The 23,462-nt window shown below is 45.6% G+C and overlaps 1 protein-coding gene across 39 annotated transcripts in view; it reads left to right on the top strand.

The window, feature by feature from the left end:
* Positions 1–17,423: 17,423 nt before the first annotated feature.
* Positions 17,424–23,462, top strand: part of ADGRL2 (adhesion G protein-coupled receptor L2) — a 258,675-nt gene continuing 252,636 nt past the window's right edge. For 13 of the 39 annotated variants that reach the window (XM_040360637.1, XM_040360631.1, XM_040360605.1 and 10 more), the window contains exon 1: positions 17,428–17,958. The gene's annotated coding sequence lies outside the window, so the exon portion shown is untranslated. Of the gene's footprint in view, positions 17,959–23,462 lie in introns of all 39 variants that reach the window. The other 26 variants (XM_040360638.1, XM_040360618.1, XM_040360624.1 and 23 more) reach the window with 5 other exon arrangements.

Here is a 23,462-nt window from a genome sequence, read left to right as displayed (position 1 = left end):
GAAGGAAGGGATGATGTCAGAGGAGTGCAGCTGAGTCATTTCTTATCATTACAACGTGTACCGGAAACAATATAAACATACAAGGCTGAGCAATCTTATAAGAATAACTCGGGTCTAAAACCTTAGTGAGGCTCATTCTCAAAATTGCGTCATGGCTTCACTCACACGCAGGGCCGCCATCAGGAATTATGGGGCCGCCTGAAATTGAGAAGCGGGGGGGCTGCCGCGAATTGAGAAGGCGGGGGGGGGGGGGGCCTTTACAAAAAAAAAGAATAAAGAAAAATATATATAAAAAAGGGGTGTAGTAGCCATCCGGGGCCCTGGGGATCTCCGTGCCCTTTAATAAAAAAAAAAAAAAAGAGAAATATATATAAAAAATGTATATTTTTTTTTAAAAAAAAGGGGGGGTTGCCATCTGGGGCCCTGGGGACCTCTGGGCCCTTTAATAATTTTTTTTTATAAAAAGAAATTACAAAAAAAGGGGGGTTGCCATCCGGGATCTCTGGGTCCTTTAATATAAAAAGACAAAAAAAAAAAACCTCAGGGCCCTTTAATAAAAAAACAATAAAAAATATATAAAAAAAATAAAATAAACATTTATAAATAAATAAAAAAAGGGGTGTAGTAGCCATCCGGGGCCCTGGGGACCTCTGGGCCCTTTAATATATATATATATAAAAAATAATATATATATTTTTTTTATATAAAAAAAGGGGGGTTGCCATCCGGGGCCCTGGGGACCTCTGGGCACTTTATTAATAATAATAATAATAATAATATTATATATATATATATATATATATATATATATATATATATATATATATATATATATATATATATATAAAATAAAAGAAATAAAAAAAATATATAAAAAAAATATTATTTTTTTATAAAAAAAGGGGGGGGTTGTCATCCGGGCCCTGGGGATCTCCGGACCTCAAAACAAAAACAAAAAAATTGGCCCTTTAATAAAAAATAATATAAAAATATATTAAAAAAATATGTATTTTTTATTAAAAAAAATAAAAAAAATGGGGGGTTGCCATCTGGGGCCCTGCGGGCCTCCGGGCCCCTGGGGACCTCTGGACCCCTAAAAAAAATTTTTTTTAAAGGGGGTTGCCATCCGGGCACCTGGGGACCTCCGGGCCCCTTACAGGTGTACTACCTGTACCCCCCTAAGGGTCAGTAAAACCAAGTAGTTGAGTCGCAGTTTTACCTTCCCACCAACTGCCCACCCACCCACTAACATAGAGCCGCTCACAGCTGTACACACCCTACGGACGCAATGCCGTGTTTTCCATCCATGGCAAAAGGTAACTGCCGAAAGACGCATGGGTCTCTCATTCTCATCCTGTCGCATTGGGCTCACTCTGAGATCTGCTGATAACAGATAGAGGTAAAGGGCCAATCACAGCGGTACTTTACCATGTGATCAGCTGTCTCCAATCACAGCTGATCACATGTAAACAGATTTGCCAGTTATCTGCAATCTTTTCCTCACAGGCTGTGTCTGTTGCTGATAAGCGGCAAGCCTGTCAGTGGATTGTTTACACTGATAATTAGTGCAGCCCTATCAGTGCCAATCAGTGCAGCTTATTGGTGCCCATTAGTGCAGGTTATCAGTGCTTATCAGTACAGGTTATCAGTGCTTATTAGTGCAGGTTATCAGTGTTTATCAGGTCAGGTTATCAGTGCCCATCAGTGTAACTTATAATTTCCCATCAGTGCTGCTTATCAGTGCTTATTAGTACAGGTTATCAGTGCTTATCAGTACAGGTTATCAGTGCTTATCAGTACAGGTTATCAGTGCTTATTAGTGCAGGTTATCAGTGCTTATTAGTGCAGGTTATCAGTGTTTATCAGGTCAGTTTATCAGTGCCCATCAGTGTAACTTATAATTTCCCATCAGTGCTGCTTATCAGTGTCCATTAGTGCAGTTTATCAGTGCACATCAGTGCAGATAAGCGGTGTCCATCAGTGCAACGTATTAGTGCCCATCAGTGCAGCTTATCAGTGCCCATCAGTGCAGATAAACAGTGTCCATCAGTGAAACTTTTCAGTGCAGCTTATCAGTACCCATCAGTGCAGGTTATCAGTGCTCATCAGTGCAGCTTATCGGTGCTCATCAGTGCAGGTTATCAGTGCTCATCAGTGCAGGTTATTAGTGCTCATCAGTGCCCATCAGTGCAGGTTATCAGTGCACATCAGTGTAGCTTATCAGAGCCCATCAGTGCAGGTTATCAGTGCTCATCAGTGCAGGTTATCAGTGCAGGTTATCAGTGCTCATCAGTGCAGCTTAGTAAAGCCCATCAGTGCAGGTTATCAGTGCCCATCAGTGCAACTTATCAGTGCCCATCAGTGCAGATTAGCAGTGCCCATCAGTGCAACTTATCAGTGCTCATCGGTGCAGCTTATCAGTGCCCATCAGTGCAACTTATCAGTGCCCATCAGTGCAGATTAGCAGTGCCCATCAGTGCAACTTATCAGTGCTCATCGGTGCAGCTTATCAGTGCCCATCAACATTTTATAGCAAAAACTAAAACATTTTAGACTTTTTTGTTTGTTTAGCAAACATGTCAAACCCCTGCAATGATTTAATATCACAAGAAGAAAGCTCTATTTGTGTGAAAAAAACTGTAATTTGTGTGGAGTGTAGCACGACCGCTCAATTGTCATTCTAAGTGTGACAGTGCTAAAAGCTGAAAATTGGCCTGGGCGGGGGGGATGCCTGGTATTGAAGTGGTTAAATATCACGTGACTTTTTCCCAGCGTGTGTTTTCCATAGATACATGATGAAATGCTATGGTGTGAATGTGACCTGAGAGGGCGGCCCTAATGCAGCACACATACAGACCGCTGTGTATAAGCCCCAAGAAGTCGTGATTCTGGTCCTGCGGTACCACGCGACCCGGAGCTGGCAGACACACCGCGCTTGGGGTGTTGTTAGGAATCTAGTGACACGGGCAGCAGATCGCACACCCAATGTGTCTGGAATGTGGTGCGGGAAACACGCCCTGAGCAAAGGTTTCCCACACCGTCTTCCAGGCTGAACTTATACTATAAATGAATCTAAAGACAAAACCTTGCTGTGTTCATTTTAGTAGGAGTTATAGAACCTTTTTTGTTTGTTTTTTGCCATCTGTGTTCTATTAGGTAGATTTCCCCTCACTTCCTGTCCTGAAGACTCGAACAGGAAGTGAGAGGAAATTTTCCCACAGTCCTCAGTGGAAGATCAGGACAGTTACACAGAGTGGATCTCTATGGGGGACACAGACAGAAGTGGGAGCCGGATACAAATCTTTAGCTGGTCCTCCTCTGAGACTGAGGGTCACCTGGTTTGAGAAGTATATTTAAATTCAGAAGAATACAGAGGTTCTAACCCCACTCCATCCAAATCTCTTCATTTATACTGGGAAAAAAAACTGCTGTATTTTCTGAAACTCTCATAATGAAAGTTATAGCAACTTTCTGTGCTCCCATTCCCCCATCTCTGCAGAGTATCTATTCCTGCAGCAGATTATCCCTTCCAACTGCAGGCGGTTCTGTCCTCATGCTGACTATCCTTTCCGCCTGCAGGCTATCCTTTCCTTCTATAGACTATTCCTTCCTCCTACAGACTATCTCTTCCTCCTGCAGACTATCCTGTCCTCATGCTGACTACCCTTTCCTCCTGCAGACTATCCTTTTCTCCTTCAGACTACCCTTTCCTCCTGCAGACTATTCCTTCCTCTTGCAGACTATCCCTTCATCCTGCAGACTATCTTTTCCTCCTTCATACTACCCTTTCCTCCTGCAGACTATCCCTTCCTCCTGCAGACTATCCTTTCCTCCTGCAGGCTATCCTTTCCTCCTGCAAACTATCCTTTCCTCCTACAGACTACCCTTTCCTCCTACAGACTACCCTTTCCTCCTGCAGACTATCCCTTCCTCCTGCAGACTATCATTTCCTCCTGCAGGCTACCCTTTCCTCCTGCAGACTATTTTTTCCTCCTGCAGACTATCCCTTCCTCCTGCAGACTATCCCTTCCTCCTGCAGACTATCCTTTCCTCCTGCAGACTACCCTTTCCTCCTGCAGACTATCCCTTCCTCCTGCAGACTATCCCTTCCTCCTGCAGACTATCCTTTCCTCCTTCAGACTACCCTTTCCTCCTGCAGACTATCCCTTCCTCCTGCAGCCTATCCCTTCCTCCTGCAGGCTACCCTTTTCTCCTGCAGACTATCCCTTCCTCCTGCAGCCTATCCCTTCCTCCTGCAGGCTACCCTTTCCTCCTGCAGACTATCCCTTCCTCCTGCAGGCTACCCTTTCCTCCTGCAGACTATCCTTTCCTCCTTCATACTACCCTTTCCTCCTGCAGACTATCCCTTCCTCCTGCAGACGATCCTTAACTCCTGCAGACGACCCTTTCCTCCTGCAGACTATCCCTTCCTCCAAAACTACAGGTGGACATTCATCCTGAGTGAATATTTCAGCCGGGCTCTTTATCTTTTTCTGGAATGGAGTTGACAGAAAATGTCCCCAAAAGAAGCTGAGTGATGAGAAGGAAACGTGAGGCCTGGACAGCGATGGGTGAAGACGTAACATGTTGCGTCTCTTTATTTATCGTCTTTCAGAATCACCGAGAACCAAGAACAGAAATGGGACGGAATATTTACAGCCGTGGCCAAAAGATTTGAGAATGACACAAATATTTATTTTCACAAAGTCTGCTGCCTCAGTTTTTATGACGGCAATTTGCATATACTCCAGAATGTTCTGAAGAGCGATCAGATAAAGTCCCTCTTTGCCATGAAAACGAAATCCCCCCCAAAAAAAACTCTTCCGTTGCATTTCAGCCCTGCCACACAAGGACCAGCTGACATCATGTCAGTGATTCAGGTGTCAGTGTTGACGAGGACAAGGCTGGAAATCATTCTGTAATGTTGATTAAAGGAGTTCTATGACCTAAAGCTTTTAACCCCCGCTGTGCCCGGGCTGTAAAACTATACAAAATAAACTTTCACTTACCTGCCTAAGATCCACCGTTGTTCCGATATCGCCGTCCCGTTCTCCGGTCCCGGTCTCTTCCGCTTCCTGTGTGTCGGTGACTCATAGTGCGCTCAGCCTATCAGCGGCCGCGACAGGACATTGCTGCGGCCGCTGATAGGCTGAGCGCACTATGAGTCACCGACACACAGGAAGCGGAAGAGACCGGGACCGGAGAACGGGACGGCGATATCGGAACAACGGGGGATCGTAGGCAGGTAAGTGAAAGTTTATTTTGTATAGTTTTACAGCCCGGGCACAGCGGGGGTTAAAAGTTTTAGGTCAGAGAACTCCTTTAAGTTAGAATAACATTTAACCACCAATTACCCTGTCGTGCGACTTTGCACCCCAACAAATCTTACGTCCTTTTTTCCCACAAATACAGCTTTCTTTTGGTGGTATTTGATCACCCCTGCGTTTTTTTTTTTTTTTTTGCGCTATAAACAAAAAAAAACACTACAATTTTGCAAAAAAAAAAAGCAATATTTTTTACTTTTTGCTGAAATAAATATCCCCCAAAAATATATAAAAAAAAATGTTTCCTCAGTTTAGGCCGATATGTATTCTTTATATTTTTGGTAAAAGAAATCGCAATTAAGCGTATATTGATTGTTTTGCGCAAAAGTTATAGGGCTAGATTCACATACCTTTAGGCGGGCGTAGCGAATCTCCTATAAGATACGCCACCGTAACTTTGAGAGGCAAGTATGGTATTCTCAAAGATTTTGCCGCCGAAGTTACGTCGGCGTAGCGTATTAGGGCCGGTGTAAGCCCACCTAATTCACATGTTGAAGCTGTGGGCGTGTTTTATGTATATTAAGTGTGACCCCACGTAAATGACGTTTCGATCGAACGGCGCATGCGCCGTCCGTGGACGTATTTCCAGTGCATCAATGCTTTCGACGTGAACGTAAATTACGGCCAGCCCCATTCACGGACGAGTTACGCAAACAACGTAAAATTTGAAAAATTTGACGCGGTTCCGCCGTCCATACTTAACATTGGCTGCGCCATCTTTTTGGTGGTTTATCTTTACGCCTGAAAACCCCTTACGTAAACGGCGTATCTTTACTGCGACGGCCGGGCGTACGTTCGTGAATAGGCGTATCTAGCTGATTTACATATTCTAGGCGTAAATCAGCGTACACGCCCCTAGCGGCCAGCGTAAATATGCAGTTAAGATACGACGGCATAGGAGACTTATGCCAGCCGTATCTTAGCAACATTTAAGCGTATCTCAGTTTGAGCATACGCTTAAAGTTGCGACGGCGCAGATTCGGACATACGACCACGTATCTACTGATACACCCGTCATAAGTCTACCTGAATCTGGCCCATAGTGTCTACAAAATAGGGGATAGATTTATAGCATTTTTATTATTCTTTTTTTTACTAGTAATGGCGGCGATCTGCGATTTTTATCGTGACTGCGATATTGTGGTGGACACTTTTGGCGCTATTTTGGGACCATTGTCATTTCATACAGCGATCAGAGCTATAAAAATGCACTGATTACTGGGTAAATGACACTGGCAGGGAAGGGGTTAACCACTAGGGGGTGAGGAAGGGGTTAAGTGTGTCCTAGGGAGTGATTCTGACTGTGAGGGGGATGGGCTACAAGTGACATGACACTGATCACTGCTCCTGATGACAGGGAGCAGTAGATCACTGTCCTGTCACTAGGCAGAACAGGGAAATGCCTTGTTTACATAGACCTCTCCCCGTTCTGCAGCTCCGTAACACGGTCGCGGGACACAGGCAGACATCGAGTCTACGGAGCACTAGGCTGCAGATTCAAAGCAACATACCTGTACGTTGCTTTGCCTGCCTGTGCCATTCTACCGACGTATATGTACGTGAGGCAGTCGGCAAGTGGTTAAGATAACACACAGAACGTACTATACACCATATAAATTACATAGAATAAGTCCATTGAACTCTCAAAATTGTTGGCGATGTGGCAATATTCCAGGAGATTGTTTTCATATATTCTGGTCCTGCCCCGATATCGCTATTTTTTGGACAAGGGTCATAAATGTAATTACGATAGTGACGTGACGTCACTTGTTTTGGAACAGAAAGTGGGAACCTGCATCTTGGGTTTGATGGGGAATAATATTGCTACTACTATAGCAAAGAGAACACAAACAAGCCTATTGATTTTCTCCTGGTGTGGAGAAAGCCTCTTGAGGGGGATGAGCAGGCAAGTCAGGACACTCTCTATTTTGCAGATGGAGAAAGGAGCTGTGTGTTAGTGGGCATCCTGACACTCCTGCTCGCCCTCTCCCCCCTCAGGAGGCTTTCTCCACACCAGGGAGAAAGCCTTGCATTACTGTGTGGAGTTACAGACAGAAGAACAGGAAGTGAGGATTTCTCCGAAGAAATAAGGACATTTAAAAGCAAAACGGAAGGATGAGGTAATTGGAGGAGGACTGCACTAAGGTAAAGGAAGCTATTTAGGGAAAAAATGAATTCCTTTACAACCCCTTTAAGGATTAAATAACTGGAATAGGAAAATCTAGAAACAAAGGGGCACAACAAACCACACCATGACACGGGGTTAAGGCGGAAGAATGTGTGTATTTTTCTTTATCTATTTCCTGTTTTTTTTATTGCGATGTGTAACTATTAGTGTTGCTCACGAATATTCGTATTGCGAATATTCGGCTCGAATATGGCATATTCGAGTATTCGCGATATATTTCGAATTTTGCGGTGAATATTCGCTATTCCGAATATTCTAATTTTTTCAATTTTATTTTTAGAACAGATCACATCCTAGAGATCTCCATCGACGTCTAAAAGCATTGCTGGTATGATTAGAGACCTTGGGCCGAGTAGCTGAAGCGTTCATTTTATCTTGCCGAAAAATGGCAATGCGATTATTCAGCAATCGGAATATCACGCGATTATTTTCTCCGCCCTTCTTTTGCATCAGAGCCATTCAGAGTTCTCCTACCACAGTTGTCGAAATTCCGCAATAAATATCGCATTCGCATTTTGCGAAATTTCGATGAAATATCACGAATATTCTGAGCCAATCAGAGGGCTCCTACCGCAGTTGTCGAAATTCCGCAATAAATATCGCATTCGCATTTTGCGAAATTTCGATAAAATATCACGAATATTCTGAGCCAATCAGAGTGCTCCTACTGCAGTTGTCGAAATTTCGCAATTATTTTCGCATTCGCAATAGCGAAATTTCGCAAACATTTCATTTCGATAAAATATCACGAATATTCGAATTTAGCGAATATTTCTCGAATATTCGGCTATATATTCGTGATATATCGCAAAATCGAATATGGCGTATTCTGCTCAACACTAGTAACTATTGTAAATAAGAGTTATGTGGACACTCTTGCGAAAGCGGAATACAGATGAAGTGGAAAGTATATGTTGTAACACATCATTTTATTGAAAAAAAATAAAGAGATTTAGAAGAAAAGAAAAAGTTAGAATAACAGAACGGAAGCTTTAAAAGGAGGATGGTGCTTGAAATCATTGTTCTTCCTCTGTTAACCATTGTTACCTGCAAGGAAACACGCGCAGTGGACATCTGCGATTCGTTTCGTACGAATCGAAAATTCGTACGAATTTCCGAAAATGTGTACTTTTCTATTCTTACTAATTTTATACGAAATACGAATTTCTATTCTTACTAATTTTATACGAAATACGAAATTTCATTGACAAATTAAGTTTCAGGAGTGGGAGACTGGTACTGGTAGTCGATGGGAGATTCAGAATTGGACAAAATAAGAATGTTTGTTAATATCGTTTTATTATTGTCATAATAATTAAGATTTTTCGTTATGATGAAGTTAACAACCCAAGAAGTCTGTACGGCACATGGATGACGGAAGCATAACGAGCACAGCACAGGGATGGTGGGAGCCCCTCATAATGAGCACAGCACAGGGATGGTGGGAGCCCCTCATAATGAGCACAGCACAGGGATGGTGGGAGCCCCTCATAATGAGCACAGCACAGGGATGGTGGAAGCCCCTCATAATGAGCACAGCACAGGGATGGTGGGAGCCCCTCATAATGAGCACAGCACAGGGATGGTGGGAACCCCTCATAATGAGCACAGCAGAGGGATGGTGGGAGCCCCTCATAATGAGCACAGCACAGGGATGGTGGGAGCCCCTCATAATGAGCACAGCAGGGGTACAGCCCCAGGAGGAAGTCAGCACAGCACAGGGATGGTGGGAGCCCCTCATAACCCCTCCAGCGCATCGAGGCACGTGTGTAAGACTGCGCTGTGTTTTATAAGCATTTTAATAAATAAATAAATAACAAATGTTCATAATTGCTGGCGGCAGCGATGTCTAACGTCACTTTTGCCCAACGGCCTTGAATGGACATTTTTTTTATTGAAATTTATTTTTATTTTATTGCATTTAACCACTTCCATACCAGGCACTTACGCACCTTCCTGCCCAAGCCAATTTTCAGCTTTCAGCGCTGTCGCAATTTGAATGACAATTGCGCGGTCATGCTACACTGTATCCAAATGAAATTTTTATCATTTTGTTTCCACAAATAGAGCTTTCTTTTGGTGGTATTTGATCACCTCTGCGATTTTTAGTTTTTGCGCTATAAACAAAAATAGAGCGACAATTTTGAAAAAAATGAATATTTTTTACTTTTTGCTATAATAAATATCCCCCAAAAATATATAAAAAAACATTTTTTTTCCACAGTTTAGGCTGATACGTATTCTTCTACATATTTTTCGTAAAAAAATAAATAAGCGTTTATTGATTGTAGGAACAGAATATCAGCATTTCTCTCCCTGACAGGCCCGGGAGCTGTGTGTTTACACACACAGCCCCTGGTCCTCGCTCTGTAACGAGCGATCGCGTGTGCCCGGCGGCGATTGCAAGAGCTGACGTATAGCTACAGGCTCTTGCGCAGGGGAGCCGACCTGCCGCTGTAAAACGACGGCGGCTGGTCGGCAACTAGTTAACTTGTAAACACCAAACTCAGAAAGAGGCTGAAGTGGTTAAGGAAAGTCGCAAGCCGCAATGAAATCAGCAATGCAAATCGTACTGATGTGCATCTTCAAAAACGAGCGGAAGTAGCGCAATTTCAAAGCCGTGCCAGTGTGACCCTTTTCTCCATCCTTCTCACTTGTTTTGCTAATAATTCGATTTTCATTGTAACAAATTGAGTTCCCCAGGAAAGGAGCTCAGATTTCTCATATAAAGGATCAGTAAAATGTCATTGTGGGTCAGGTGGTGGATATCCCCCCTGCTGGCTTTCTGTGGCATTACAGATCACAGTGGGGTGACACCACCAGAAGGTGCCTATAGGATAAGAAGGCTGCATTCACCTTCGCCTTTCTATAATGTGTTTTTGCTCACATTCTTGTTAACCACTTCAGCCCCCGGACCATTTTGCATCTGAAGGACCAGGTCACTTTTTTTGCGATTCGCCACTGTGTCACTTTAACTGACAATTACGCGGTCGTGCGATGTGGCTCCCAAACAAAGTTGGCATCCTTTTTTCCCCACAAGTAGAGCTTTCTTTTGGTGGTATTTGATCACCTCTGCGGTTTTTATTTTTTGCTCTAAATACAAAAATAGAGCGACAATTTTGAAAAAAAAATTCAATATTTTTTACTTTTTGCTATAATAAATATCCCCCAAAAATATATATAAACATATTTTTTCCTCAGTTTAGGCCATTACGTATTCTTCTACATATTTTTGGTTAGAAAAATCCCAAAATGCCATTTTGACGACGTATATCGTCGTGCGGCGGTCCTCAAGCGGTTAAAGTTCATGTGCGTGTAAAGGCAGGCGTCCCAATACTTTTGACAACATTGTATGTGTAGCGCCTGTGTACTTTATGGTACCGGTGCTAGTTAAATTTAAGGCTCCATCCACACCTAGGCGTATTGTCGCCTGTAGCGCGACGCTATTGCAGCCTATGGAGATGGTTCACATCTCCACGCCGAACGCCGAAACGCCTGAAGCTCAAAACAAGTCCCGGACCTTTTTTTCAGGCGGCTTTCGGCATAGCCGACAATGTTGATCACCCCTCATGTTAGGCTTAAAAAACGCTGTGTTTTGTCGCGGCAAATCGCGGTAACATACGCCGCGTTCAGGTGTGAATGCAGCCTAAGTGTAAGATCAGAGTGTAGTTAGACTCTGATCCAGATTGATAAGTGCAAAACAGGGTCTCTGTGTCAGCTTGGCTGTGCTGTGGGCTTATTCTGCTGTACTGGGGTATTCTTCCAGCCCTGGTGCTGCAGGTGGCAGCAGTGGAGTCGAGGTTTGGGTGCTCTTTCCCAGCAGCCAATCAGAAGGGTTTGACCTCGCTGTGCATGCTGGGTAGGGGTATTTATGAGACAGACGCCATTAGTTCTGGGTCTTCTTCTTCGAGTGCGGCACCCACCTTTAGGGTGACCACATCACGGCGCTCCGGCGTTATGGCCTACCTGGCCGGGGCGTGCGTGCCACGCGGTGTTCCTGGTTCCGGGACCATACTGGCCCAGAGCATCTGAACAGCAAAGGGGACCCAGTGAGTGACTGGGGGCCAGATTCACCAAAGAGATACGACGGCGTATCTGCTGATACGCCGTCGTATCTCTGTTTCTATCTATGCGACTGATTCATAGAACCAGTTACGCATAGATATCCCTAAGATCCGACAGGTGTAATTGTTTTACACTGTCGGATCTTAGGATGCAATACCGCGGCGCCGCTGGGGGGAGTTTGCGTCGTAAACCAGCGTCGGGTATGCAAATTAGGAGTTACGGCGATCCACAACGGATTTTCGCGTTCGCTACGTCGCCGCTAATCTAGTTTCCTGTCGCAAAGTTAGTCGTCGTTTTTGGTGCCCTAACTTTAGTCAGCAAACGTATTGCTGTCTAAAGTATGGCCGTCGTTCCCGCGTCGAAATTGAAAAAATAACGTTGTTTGCGTAAGCCGTCCGGGAATATGGAATTACGCTACGTGCGTCGCCGTTCGAAAAAATGACGTCACGGCGGGAGTTAAGAAACGGAGCATGTGCAGTAGGTCCGGCGCGGGAGCGCGCCTAATTTAAATGGCACACGCCCATTTGAATTGGCCCGCCTTGCGCCGTAGGCCGCCGGCATAGTTTTCATCGCAAGTGCTTTGTGAATCAGGCACTTGCGATGAAAACTTGCGGCGGTGTAACGTATCTATGATACGTTACGCTGCTGCACTTCTACCAGAATCTGGCCCTGGGTTCCCACCTTTGAGGATCCCAAGCTGTATTGCTGTTCGGTGGGGAGTCCGTCTGAGGAGCGCCATGGAGAGGCTGGCGGTCCAATAGGGCCTGGACAGACCTCCGGGGATCAAGGTAGCCGGACACTGAGGGATTGATCACCTGTCAGTCGGTACCTGGGCGACAAGTTGAAGGAGATCCAGACGTATCTCATCTAAGGAGGGATACCTCCGTGATAACAATCCAGAGAGGGCCTGTGGCAGAGGCGTCTTTCTGAGGCTCACCGAGGAGGGTCTGTGACAGAGACTTTTCCTCAAGTTCACTAAGGAGGGTCTGTGACAGAGACTTTTCCTCAGGTTCACTAAGGAGGGTCTGTGACAGAGACTTTTCCTCAGGTTCACTAAGGAGGGTCTGTGACAGAGACTTTTCCTCAGGTTCACTAAGGAGGGTCTGTGACAGAGACTTTTCCTCAGGTTCACTAAGGAGGGTCTGTGACAGAGACTTTTCCTCAAGTTCACTAAGGAGGGTCTGTGACAGAGACTTTTCCTCAGGTTCACTAAGGAGGGTCTGTGACAGAGACTTTTCCTCAGGTTCACTAAGGAGGGTCTGTGACAGAGACTTTTCCTCAGGTTCACTAAGGAGGGTCTGTGACAGAGACTTTTCCTCAGGTTCACTAAGGAGGGTCTGTGACAGAGACTTTTCCTCAGGTTCACTAAGGAGGGTCTGTGACAGAGACTTTTCCTCAGGTTCACTAAGGAGGGTCTGTGACAGAGACTTTTCCTCAGGTTCACTAAGGAGGGTCTGTGACAGAGACTTTTCCTCAGGTTCACTAAGGAGGGTCTGTGACAGAGACTTTTCCTCAGGTTCACTAAGGAGGGTCTGTGACAGAGACTTTTCCTCAGGTTCACTAAGGAGGGTCTGTGACAGAGACTTTTCCTCAGGTTCACTAAGGAGGGTCTGTGACAGAGACTTTTCCTCAAGTTCACTAAGGAGGGTCTGTGGCAGAGACTTTTCCTCAGGTTCAAGTTCACTGAGGAGGGTCTGTGACAGAGACTTTATCCTACAAATGTCCGAGTGATACTCCGGCTGCCAGGTCAGTGACAGAGGCCTGTCCGGGTATGCTATACCCACTCACATAGGAGTGGCGCAGAGAAGTGTCACGCTTGGGAGCAGGACTGTTTCCTATCATCACGCCTGAATCTGCTATTCTCTTTTCTTCAACTTTACTTTCCTCACCACAAGTTTACTGTTTTTCCCCAGCTGGGTAATAAAGAGCACAGCAAAGAGCACCTGTTGTGGAAATTCCTTTACTTCTACCTAATGCAATACGCATCACTCACCCCTAGGAATTCGGAGGAGCCATGAGGTAAATGTGCCGCCTAAACAACCAGCAGCTCCTTCGGGGGAAGTGCTACATATGTATAAAATATATGCGTGGATCCAATATTTAGAATATCTGGCCAAGAGAAGTCACAATATTCGGATGTCTATCTTCTTCCTGCCTAGAGGGGGGTGGGGGGGAATGACAAGGGAGCGGTATGTGTACAACCCTATCTAGCTCCCATTGCAACTTAGGAGCGGGGGAGGGGGGCAGTTGAGGGGGGGGGGGCAGTAAAAACTGCAACTCAACCACTTCCCACCCATCCCCCCTTTTCCACAGACACCTGTGTGGAGGAGCCTAAAATCAGGACTAAGTGTGCAGAGAGGATCACAAGCAGCTAAACCGGCAAATACTGAACAAACCGGTTTTCCAGAAGTAGGGAAGAACATTCTTAGCAGACGGTCATTAGAGAGGAGCTGAGCTCTGGGGGAAGTACTCAGGAATGGCAGGTGGAGGACAAAGGACCAGTCACTGGATTGTCTGTGGTCAGGGCCGCCATCAGGGGGGTACAGGCAGTACACCTGTAAGGGGCCCGGATGGCAACCCCCCCTTTTTTATTTATTTTTAATATATTTTTATTTTATTTTTTATTAAAGGGCCAATTTTTTTTTATTTTTAGGGGTCCGGAGGTCCCCAGGGGCCCGGAGATCCGTCACAGTGAATAGCTGGTTGTTAAGGAGAGGGTCGGGAAGTCGGCTGCTGGGTCCTTAACAACGGATGAGTCATCAGCTACCCCCTATTATACCCCTAGTGTACCCCCTATTGTACCCCCTATTATACCCTTTATTATACCCCTATTTTACCCCTTATTATACCCCTATTGTACCCCCTATTATACCCCTGTTGTACCCCCTATTATACCCCTAGTGTACTCCCTATTATACCCCTATTGTACCCCTATTATACCCCTATTGTACCCCTATTGTACCCCCTATTATACCCTTTATTATACCCCTATTTTACCCCTTATTATACCCCCTATTATACCCCTATTGTACCCCATATTATACCCCCTATTATACCCCTGTTGTACCCCCTATTATACCCCTATTGTACCCCTATTATACCCCTATTGTACCCCCTATTATACCCCTATTGTACCCCCTATTATACCCTTTATTATACCCCTATTTTACCCCTTATTATACCCCCTATTATACCCCTATTGTACCCCCTATTATACCCCTGTTGTACCCCCTATTATACCCCCTATTGTACCCTCTATTATACCCCTAGTGTACCCCCTATTATACCCCTATTGTACCCCCTATTATACCCCATTGTACCCCCTATTATACCCCCTATTGTACCCCCTATTATGCCCCCATTGTACCCCTATTGTACCCCCTAATGTACCCCCTATTATACCCCTATTGTACCCCCTATTATACTCCCTATTATACCCCTATTGTACCCCCTATTATACCCCTAGTGTACCCCTATTATACCCCCTATTATACCCCTATTGTACCCCCTATTATACCCCTATTGTACCCCCTATTATACCCCTTATTATACCCCTATTTTACCCCCTATTATACCCCTATTGTATTATACCCCCTATTATACTCCCTATTATACCCCTATTGTACCCCTAGTGTACCCCCTATTATACCCCTAGTGTACCCCCTATTGTACCCCTATTGTACCCCCTATTATACCCCTTATTATACCCCTATAATACCCCCTATTATACCCCTATTGTACCCCCTATTATACCCCTGTTGTACCCCCTATTGTACCCCCTAGTGTACCCCTAGTGTACCCCTATTGTACCCCCTATTGTACCCCCTATTGTACCCCCTATTGTACCCCCTAGTATACCCCATTGTACCCCCTATTATACCCCATTGTACCCCCTATTATACCCCCTATTGTACCCCCTATTATGCCCCCATTGTACCCCTATTGTACCCCCTAATGTACCCCCTATTATACCCCTATTGTACCCCCTATTATACTCCCTATTATACCCCTATTGTACCCCCTATTATACCCCTAGTGTACCCCTATTATACCCCCTATTATACCCCTATTGTACCCCCTATTATACCCCTATTATACCCCCTATTGTACCCCTTATTATACCCCTTATTATACCCCTATTTTACCCCCTATTATACCCCTATTGTATTATACCCCCTATTATACTCCCTATTATACCCCTATTGTACCCCTAGTGTACCCCCTATTATACCCCTAGTGTACCCCCTATTGTACCCCTATTGTACCCCCTATTATACCCCTTATTATACCCCTATTGTACCCCCTATTATACCCCTATTGTACCCCCTATTATACCCCTGTTGTACCCCCTATTGTACCCCCTATTGTACCCCCTATTGTACCCCCTATTATACCCCATTGTACCCCCTATTATACCCCATTGTACCCCCTATTATACCCCATTGTACCCCCTATTATACCCCTATTGTACCCCCCCATTATACCCCCTATCCATTCACCCACAAAAAGTGTCAATAAGAAAAAAAAAATCTGATCAAATGCCACCAAAATAAATCTCGATTTGTGGGAAAAAAGGACATCATTATATTTAAGTACAATGTCGCACGGCCGCGCAATTGTCGGTTAAAGTAACGCAGTGCCGTATTGTAAAAAATGGCCTGGTCAGGAAGGGGGGTAAATCTCCCGGAGGCCAAGTGGTTAAAAATCCACACATCACACACAGAAGACACATGGGAACACGTATTGCCAATCCACGTCTTCCCGATGTGCGGAGATCTCACCTGATCCGGAGGTGAGAAATAACGTCTCCTATAATAATAATAATTCCGTGTTCTGGGCAGCCAGGCAAACAACCCAACCAATCTGATTGTACAATCTCTTGTAGTACGAGAGCTGGCCTGACTGGATAGGGATTGGAGGGGATCATACAGTCAGACTGACTTGTGTACAGCCGATGTAAATATACAATCAGATTGTATAGTGTATGGACACCGGAAATGGAATGTACAATCAGATTGTATAGAAAGGAGATGTGCAATTAGATTGTATAGTGTACGGAGAGACATACAATCAGGTTGTATAATGTACGGACACCGGAAAGGAAATGTACAATCAGATTATATAGTATATGGAGAGGAGTTGTACAATCAGATTGTATATCGCCTCTCCATACACTATACACTCTGATTGTACATCTCCTCCCCATACACTATATAATCAGATTGTATAGTGTTAGGAGAGATGTACAATCAGATTGTATAGTGTATGGGGAGATGTACAATCAGATTGTATGGAGGGGAGATGTACAATCAGATTGTATGGAGAGATGTACAATCAGATTGTATGGAGGGGATATATACAATCAGATTGTATAGTGTATGTAGGGGATATATACAATCAGATTGTATGGAGGGGATATATACAATCAGATTGTATAGTGTATGTAGGGGATATATACAATCAGATTGTATGGAGGAGAGATGTACAATCAGATTGTATGGAGGAGAGATGTACAATCAGATTGTATGGAGGGGATATATACAATCATATTGTATAGTGTATGGAGGGGAATGTACAATCCTATTGTATAGCCGATGTAAAGGGCATGTACAGCAGTCAGATCGGTTGCTCTATGATCGGAGGACGTATTTGCTCGGTCTCGGTCTGCGCGCTCCCGGTGGGGGGGAGGGTCACGTCCGGTGGGGATGCCGGGGGTGCGTCTCTCCAGGAGCGCCGTCCGGTGGGCGTGCCCGTGCAGGGAGGAGTGGGTGTGTCGGGCGGCAGTCTCCGCCCCTCCCTCTCTCTCTCTGTCCCTCGCTCCACCCCGCCCCTCCCTCCTCCCTCCTCCTCCTCCTGTGGCCGGATCGCGCTGTGCCCGCAGTGTGTGTGTGTTGGGGGAGATGTGACACTGAGCGCCCAGCCAGGCCGGAATGTTGCCGCTTCTCCGGTCCTCCCCGACACTCCATCCGAGTCCGGGCTGCGGAGAGCTGTGACTCTTCCAACAGAGGAGTCCCCCCGCCGTCCTTCTCCTCTGCCCGGGGATCTCACCGCTTTCTATGGCAAGAGAGAAACTGCCCGGAACATGTTGACTTAATAATCCGGACCTGGGGAGAGAGAGAGAGAGATCTACTGGATCCCAGCTCTGTGATTACTGGAAGCAACCTCCCCCCCTCTTATTACTGGATCCCTCCACCTTCATACTGGATCCCTCCGCCTTCATACTGGATCCCACCAGATGACTGGATCCCAGGAGCTGCACACCTGATGACTGGATCCCAGGATCTCCAGATCTTCCTTTCCTCTTTGTTACTTGGAGAGAATTTTTAATTTATTTTTTTGTTACTGTTGCAACCTGAGCAGCTGGGAGCAAATCAGCAGCAGGTAAGAGGAGCCATCCCTGGGAGGGATCCATCCAGGAGGATCTGTTGTGGGTTCTCTGGGATCACCAGAACCCCAGGCAGATCCTTCACCTGATCACCAGTTGGCTTTCCTTTGTCACAATATGTTACAATGTAGCTCAGGAGTCTTCTGTAGATGTTCCCCTTTGTGGGGAATCTGCTACAATTGTAACCACACAAGTAGCATGTAGGGGAAGGTTTTAGGTCCAGGAGCCTTTTATCAACCCTGGAGGGGCCCCTACAATTTACATGTTTTTCAGGCTCCTAGGAGCCCCCATGCCTTCTACAGCTCATGGTATGTTCAGGTGATCCTGTAAGATGTGTAGATCCAGAAGCCAACGCATGAATGTGCTTTACCTGGAGAATTTTCACCGGAGTGTTTTTACGACACCCTCGCCTTGCCCTACAGGACAAAATTACTTTCAATTGTGGTGGCCAAGGTCCCCCTTATGGTAAAGTTGCCTCCATACGTTGTTGGTCACTGTAGAAGTGAGTCGTTGGATGGCAGTAAAAATGACCCCCATACCTTAATGGTCAGTGTAGGTGAGAATCGTTGGATACCGGTGGAAATTGCCCCCATGTGTTAATGGTCCGTGTAGACGACTCATGTACCGGTGGAAATTGCCCCCATACGTTAATGGTCAGTGTAGGTGAGACTCGTACCGGTGGAAATTGCCCCCATACATTAATGGTCAGTGTAGATGAGACTCGTTGGATAGCGGTGGAAATTGCCCCCATACATTAATGGTCAGTGTAGATGAGACTCGTTGGATACCGGTGGAAATTGCCCCCATACGTTAATGGTCAGTGTAGATGGGACTCGTTGGATGCCGGTGGAAATTGCCCCCATACGTTAATGGTCAGTGTAGACGACTCATGTACCGGAGGAAATTGCCCCCATACGTTAATGGTCAGTGTAGATGAGACTCGGATACCGGTGGAAATTGCCCCCATACGTTACTGGTCAGTGTAAATGAGACTTGTTGGATACCTGTGGAAATTGCCCCCATACGTTAATGGTCAGTGTAGATGAGACTCGTTGGATTCTGGTGGAAATTACCCCCATACGTTAATGGTCAGTGTAGATGACTCGTTGGATACTGGTGGAAATTGCCCCCATACGTTAATGGTCAGCGTAGATGGGACTCGTTGGATGCCGGTGGAAATTGCCCCCATACGTTAATGGTCAGCGTAGAAGTAACTTATTGGATGCCGGTGGACAATCCTATACCTTAATGGTCAGTGTAAAAGGAACTCGTTGGATACCGGTGGAAATTGCCCCCATACTTTAATGGTCAACGAAGAAGGAACTAGTTGGATGCAGGTTGAAAATTGCCCCATAGGTAAATGGTCATTGTAGAAGGTAACCCCCTTATGTTGGATGGAAGTCAAAAATTACCCCCATACCTTGGTGTAGGTGGAAGATCAACATCCACCATCGCTTAGAGAAGGTTTGGTAAAAAGTACCCCCTAACATTGGTGATCCATTAAATGGATGGTCAGTGTAGTTGTGACCCCTGGTTTTGGATGGCATTGGAAAATTGCCATCATCCATTGATGGTTATCGTAGGTAGATCAAGATCCACCATTGCTTAAGGAAGTTCCATTGAAAAGTGACCCCTTTTACATGGATGGTTGGTTGGGTAGGAGACCAAAATTCACCATTGCTTAAGGAAGTTCCCTTGAAAAGTGCCCTCTTTTACATGGATGGTTGGTTGGGTAGGAGACCAAGATCCACCATTGCTTAAGGAAGTTCCCTTGAAAAGTGCCCCCTTACAGTGATGGTTGGGTAGGAAACGTCCCTCCTTACAGTGATGGTTGGGTAGAAAACGTGCCCCCTTACAGTGATGGTTAGGTAGGAAACATGCTCCCCTTACAGTGATGGTTAGGTAGGAAACGTGCTCCCCTTACAGTGATGGTTAGGTAGGAAACGTGCTCCCCTTACAGTGATGGTTGGGTGGGAAAGGTGCCCCCTTACAGTGATGGTTGGGTAGGAAAGGTGCCCCCTTACAGTGATGGTTGGGTAGGAAAGGTGCCCCCTTACAGTGATGGTTGGGTAGGAAAGGTGCCCCCTTACAGTGATGGTTGGGTAGGAAAGGTGCCCCCTTACAGTGATGGTTGGGTAGGAAAGGTGCCCCCTTACAGTGATGGTTGGGTAGGAAACGTGCCCCCTTACAGTGATGGTTAGGTAGGAAACGTGCCCCCTTACAGTGATGGTTGGTTAAGTAGGAGACAAAGGTCCACCATTGCTCAAGGAAGTTCCCTTAAAAAGTGCCCCCTTGCATTGAGTGTCAATGTCGAACTGACCTATTACGTTAGATATAATTGGAAATTTTTCCCCCATACATTAATGGTCAGAGTAGGTGTGAGACCATGAGCCACCACTGTTAACAGCCCAAGTCCATTGAAACGTGCCACCTTACATTGATGGTCATTGTAGAATTGACCACTTATGTTGGATGTCTATTGAGAAATGTCCCTCATAGATTGATGGTCACTGTAGACGTGACCCCCTATGCTGGATGACCATTGGAAAAAAGTCCCCATATGTTGATGGGCAGTGTAGAATTGACCCTTATGTTGGATGCCTGTTAAGAAATGCCCCTCATACATTGATGGTCATTGTAGAAGTGACCCCATATGTTGGATGTCCATTAAAAAATGTACCCATACATCGATGGCTAATGTAGAAGGGAACCCTTACGTTGGAGATCTGTTGAACATTGTCTCTCATACATTGATGGATATTGTAGAGGTGACCTGTTACATTGGGTATCTGTTTCAGAATTGTCCCTCGTACATTGAAGGCCAGTGTAGAAGGGGCCCCTATCCATTGAAAAATGTCCCTGGACGTTGATGGCCACTGTAGAAGGGACCTCGTAACGTTGCATATTCTTTGAAAATCACCCGTATACCTAGATGGCCAGTGTAGGTAGAAGTTGATCCACAATTGGTGGAACCCTAGTAGAGAAAGGCTGCTGTATAGTGACTGCAGGGATCCTGCTTCCTCGCAAGCTAAGCTCAGTTTTTTTTCCCCTACTTTGTCAGGCTGTGTGCATCATGCGCCGAGCTCTGCAAACTTCCATTATCCCTGCAGCTCAGAGGTTCAACTGGTGTAATGTGTTTTTTCTTTTAATTTCAAAGCCAGGATTGCTAAGAGATCTGCTTCCCAACCCAGATCCCTGGAGGGGATTGTTCTGATCCTTTCCCAGGGCTCACCTACTAGAAGACAAGAGGCTATGCTGCCTTCTGCCGCTGTGCACTGCGGTGTCCTAGTCACCCAGCAGGGTCACCCAGCACCCCCCCCTGCCTGTAACCTAATAGGATCTCTAGACGTATTTTTCCAAAGGTGACCTGGCCCTAGGCAACGAGGGCCCCTTGTAAATAACATATATATATACCTAGCGATGGGGTAGAAGACCTTTTGGCGTGCCCAAAGAGGGCAGTGTGGTTCCCAGGATTATCCATGCGCCCTCTAAAGAAAAAAAAAAAGGGGGGGTGGGAGATGGGCTCAGCCATGGGATTTGTGAATCGGGTGGTTGCAGACATGCAGTAACCCCTTTGTGTGTCCTACACAGCTTGTGTTTGCATGTATGCATGTGTGTAGTCCTTTATTTTATTTCATATAGCATGTAGCTAGGGTGGGCAGGGGAGTAGTAAGGGGGGGGGGGTTCCTGCAGGACTGGGGGTCTGCTAGAGGTTGGGGGGGAGGGAAGGCGGCTGTATCTTGGGACAAGCAGAGAGGTTACACGAAAATGCAGCCAGATGTGAAGTGGCCCCGGAGCTGGTATGAATGGCAACAATTAGATGCGGGCTTCTTTTGTTCTGGGTTGCCAGCCAGCCAGACACAATCCGGGGGCTAAGCTCCCGAACTTTCCCATAGGCTTCCGGTGCTGCTCAGTAACTGTCCGGGGTCGGATGCCTTTTATGGAAAACCTCCTTAAGGTAGAATTATTATTATTTTTTTATAATCCCCGGCCTATGGTGGAAGCTATAAAATGTAGGGAGCCAACTGCTAGGATTATGCATTTATTTCTGGTTCTTCACCCCCTCGTCCTGACGTAAAGAGGGGGGGTTCTCTGCATTTCCTGCATGTGATCACCATGAGTGGCGTTCACGGTGGCCCTCAAGCTCCCAGAACCCATTGTGCCTCCAGTTACTGATGCTCTCCTGCAATTCGTAAATGTTACCTGACCCCTTGTGGCATAGGCTTGTGAAAAAGAGAAGCAGAATAGCTTAGCAACATATGCAAGGTTTTGGACAGCTGCGGCCGGGAAGGGGGGGTGGTTGGTTGGTTGGGGGGGGCACGGAGAGGCTTGGAGGTGTTATCCTCAGCACATTTCCAACTGATGGATATTATGTGTGCCTGTCGAAGCTGTGAATGGACTGCACCCATTGCCAGCACCCCTCTCTGCTTATGTTCAGGTGTGTGCCTCCTTTTTTTTTTTTTCACATAAATATCCCAGGGCACACAAGAAGGTTCTTGCAGAACAAATGCCCTCTTGTTTGTTTTTTTGCTTTCCTTTTCTTTTTTTTCCTCTTCCCTTCAATCCCCCCCCCCCTCCTCTTTTGTTGCCTGCTACTATAAGAGGTGCCATTTCACATCACTCTGCACAAATTGTTTGAATTAATGCAAGTGTGAATTCTTACGGTTTTGAAGGGGTCCATTACCATATCAAAGCTTCACCCAGCTCTTTGGCTCATTTGAGAAAACTTTAGCCTGCCTTCGAATTTCTCTGGCTGAATTGAGGCCCAAAGGGGCACGGGGTGGGGGGAGAGATGGATAGAAAGGAAGAGGTGAGGGAGGGGGGGGGGTGCTGATTGCACGATGGTCGGTTGAATTGAAGCGTCTGCTGTTTTTGTAGTCGTGTTGACCAAGAAACATTTTCGGACAGAGCCCTTGAAAAGGGCTAATCTGTTGTGTGCTGTGTGGGGAGCTCATGAAAAGTGACCTTTTTCAGAATCCGATGCATGGAGCCTGTTTTGGCCTTAATAAAAAAAGGAATTTGTTTTTCTAACTCGAGAAATTTAGTTTACTTTGGCCTTGTGTTTGGTGGGCAAGTCTTCGTGTTAGTCCATAGTTTACAATCCTGGTTGAAGATGATATTTAGTTGCTATGGGCTTCAGCTTGAGCCTCTGGAACAGTGGATGCTTTTCCTTAACTCCTTAACCCCTTGATGCCTTGTCTTCTACACCACGGTCTAGTCAATGAGGTTAACCCCTACAAGAGGTTAACCCCTACTTCCAAGCATTTCAAAATATTCCTACGTAGTTGAGTTAGAAACCAAGAGAAAGTCCATTTGGCTACTATTTTTTTTATTTGTAGACTAGGATAATTTTTAATCTTTGTTGTACAAGCTTAACCCATTGATGCCTTGTTTTCTAGTTTCTACACTATGATTTAGTCAATGAACCTGTCTACAAGAGATTAACCTTATGCTTCCAAGCATTTCAATTGAGTTAGAAGCCAAAAGAGTCCACATTTTG

The sequence above is a fragment of the Rana temporaria genome, chromosome 7, assembly GCF_905171775.1.
Source record: "Rana temporaria chromosome 7, aRanTem1.1, whole genome shotgun sequence".
NCBI classification, from domain to species: domain Eukaryota; kingdom Metazoa; phylum Chordata; class Amphibia; order Anura; family Ranidae; genus Rana; species Rana temporaria.
This window is presented reverse-complemented; position numbering and strand designations above follow the sequence as displayed.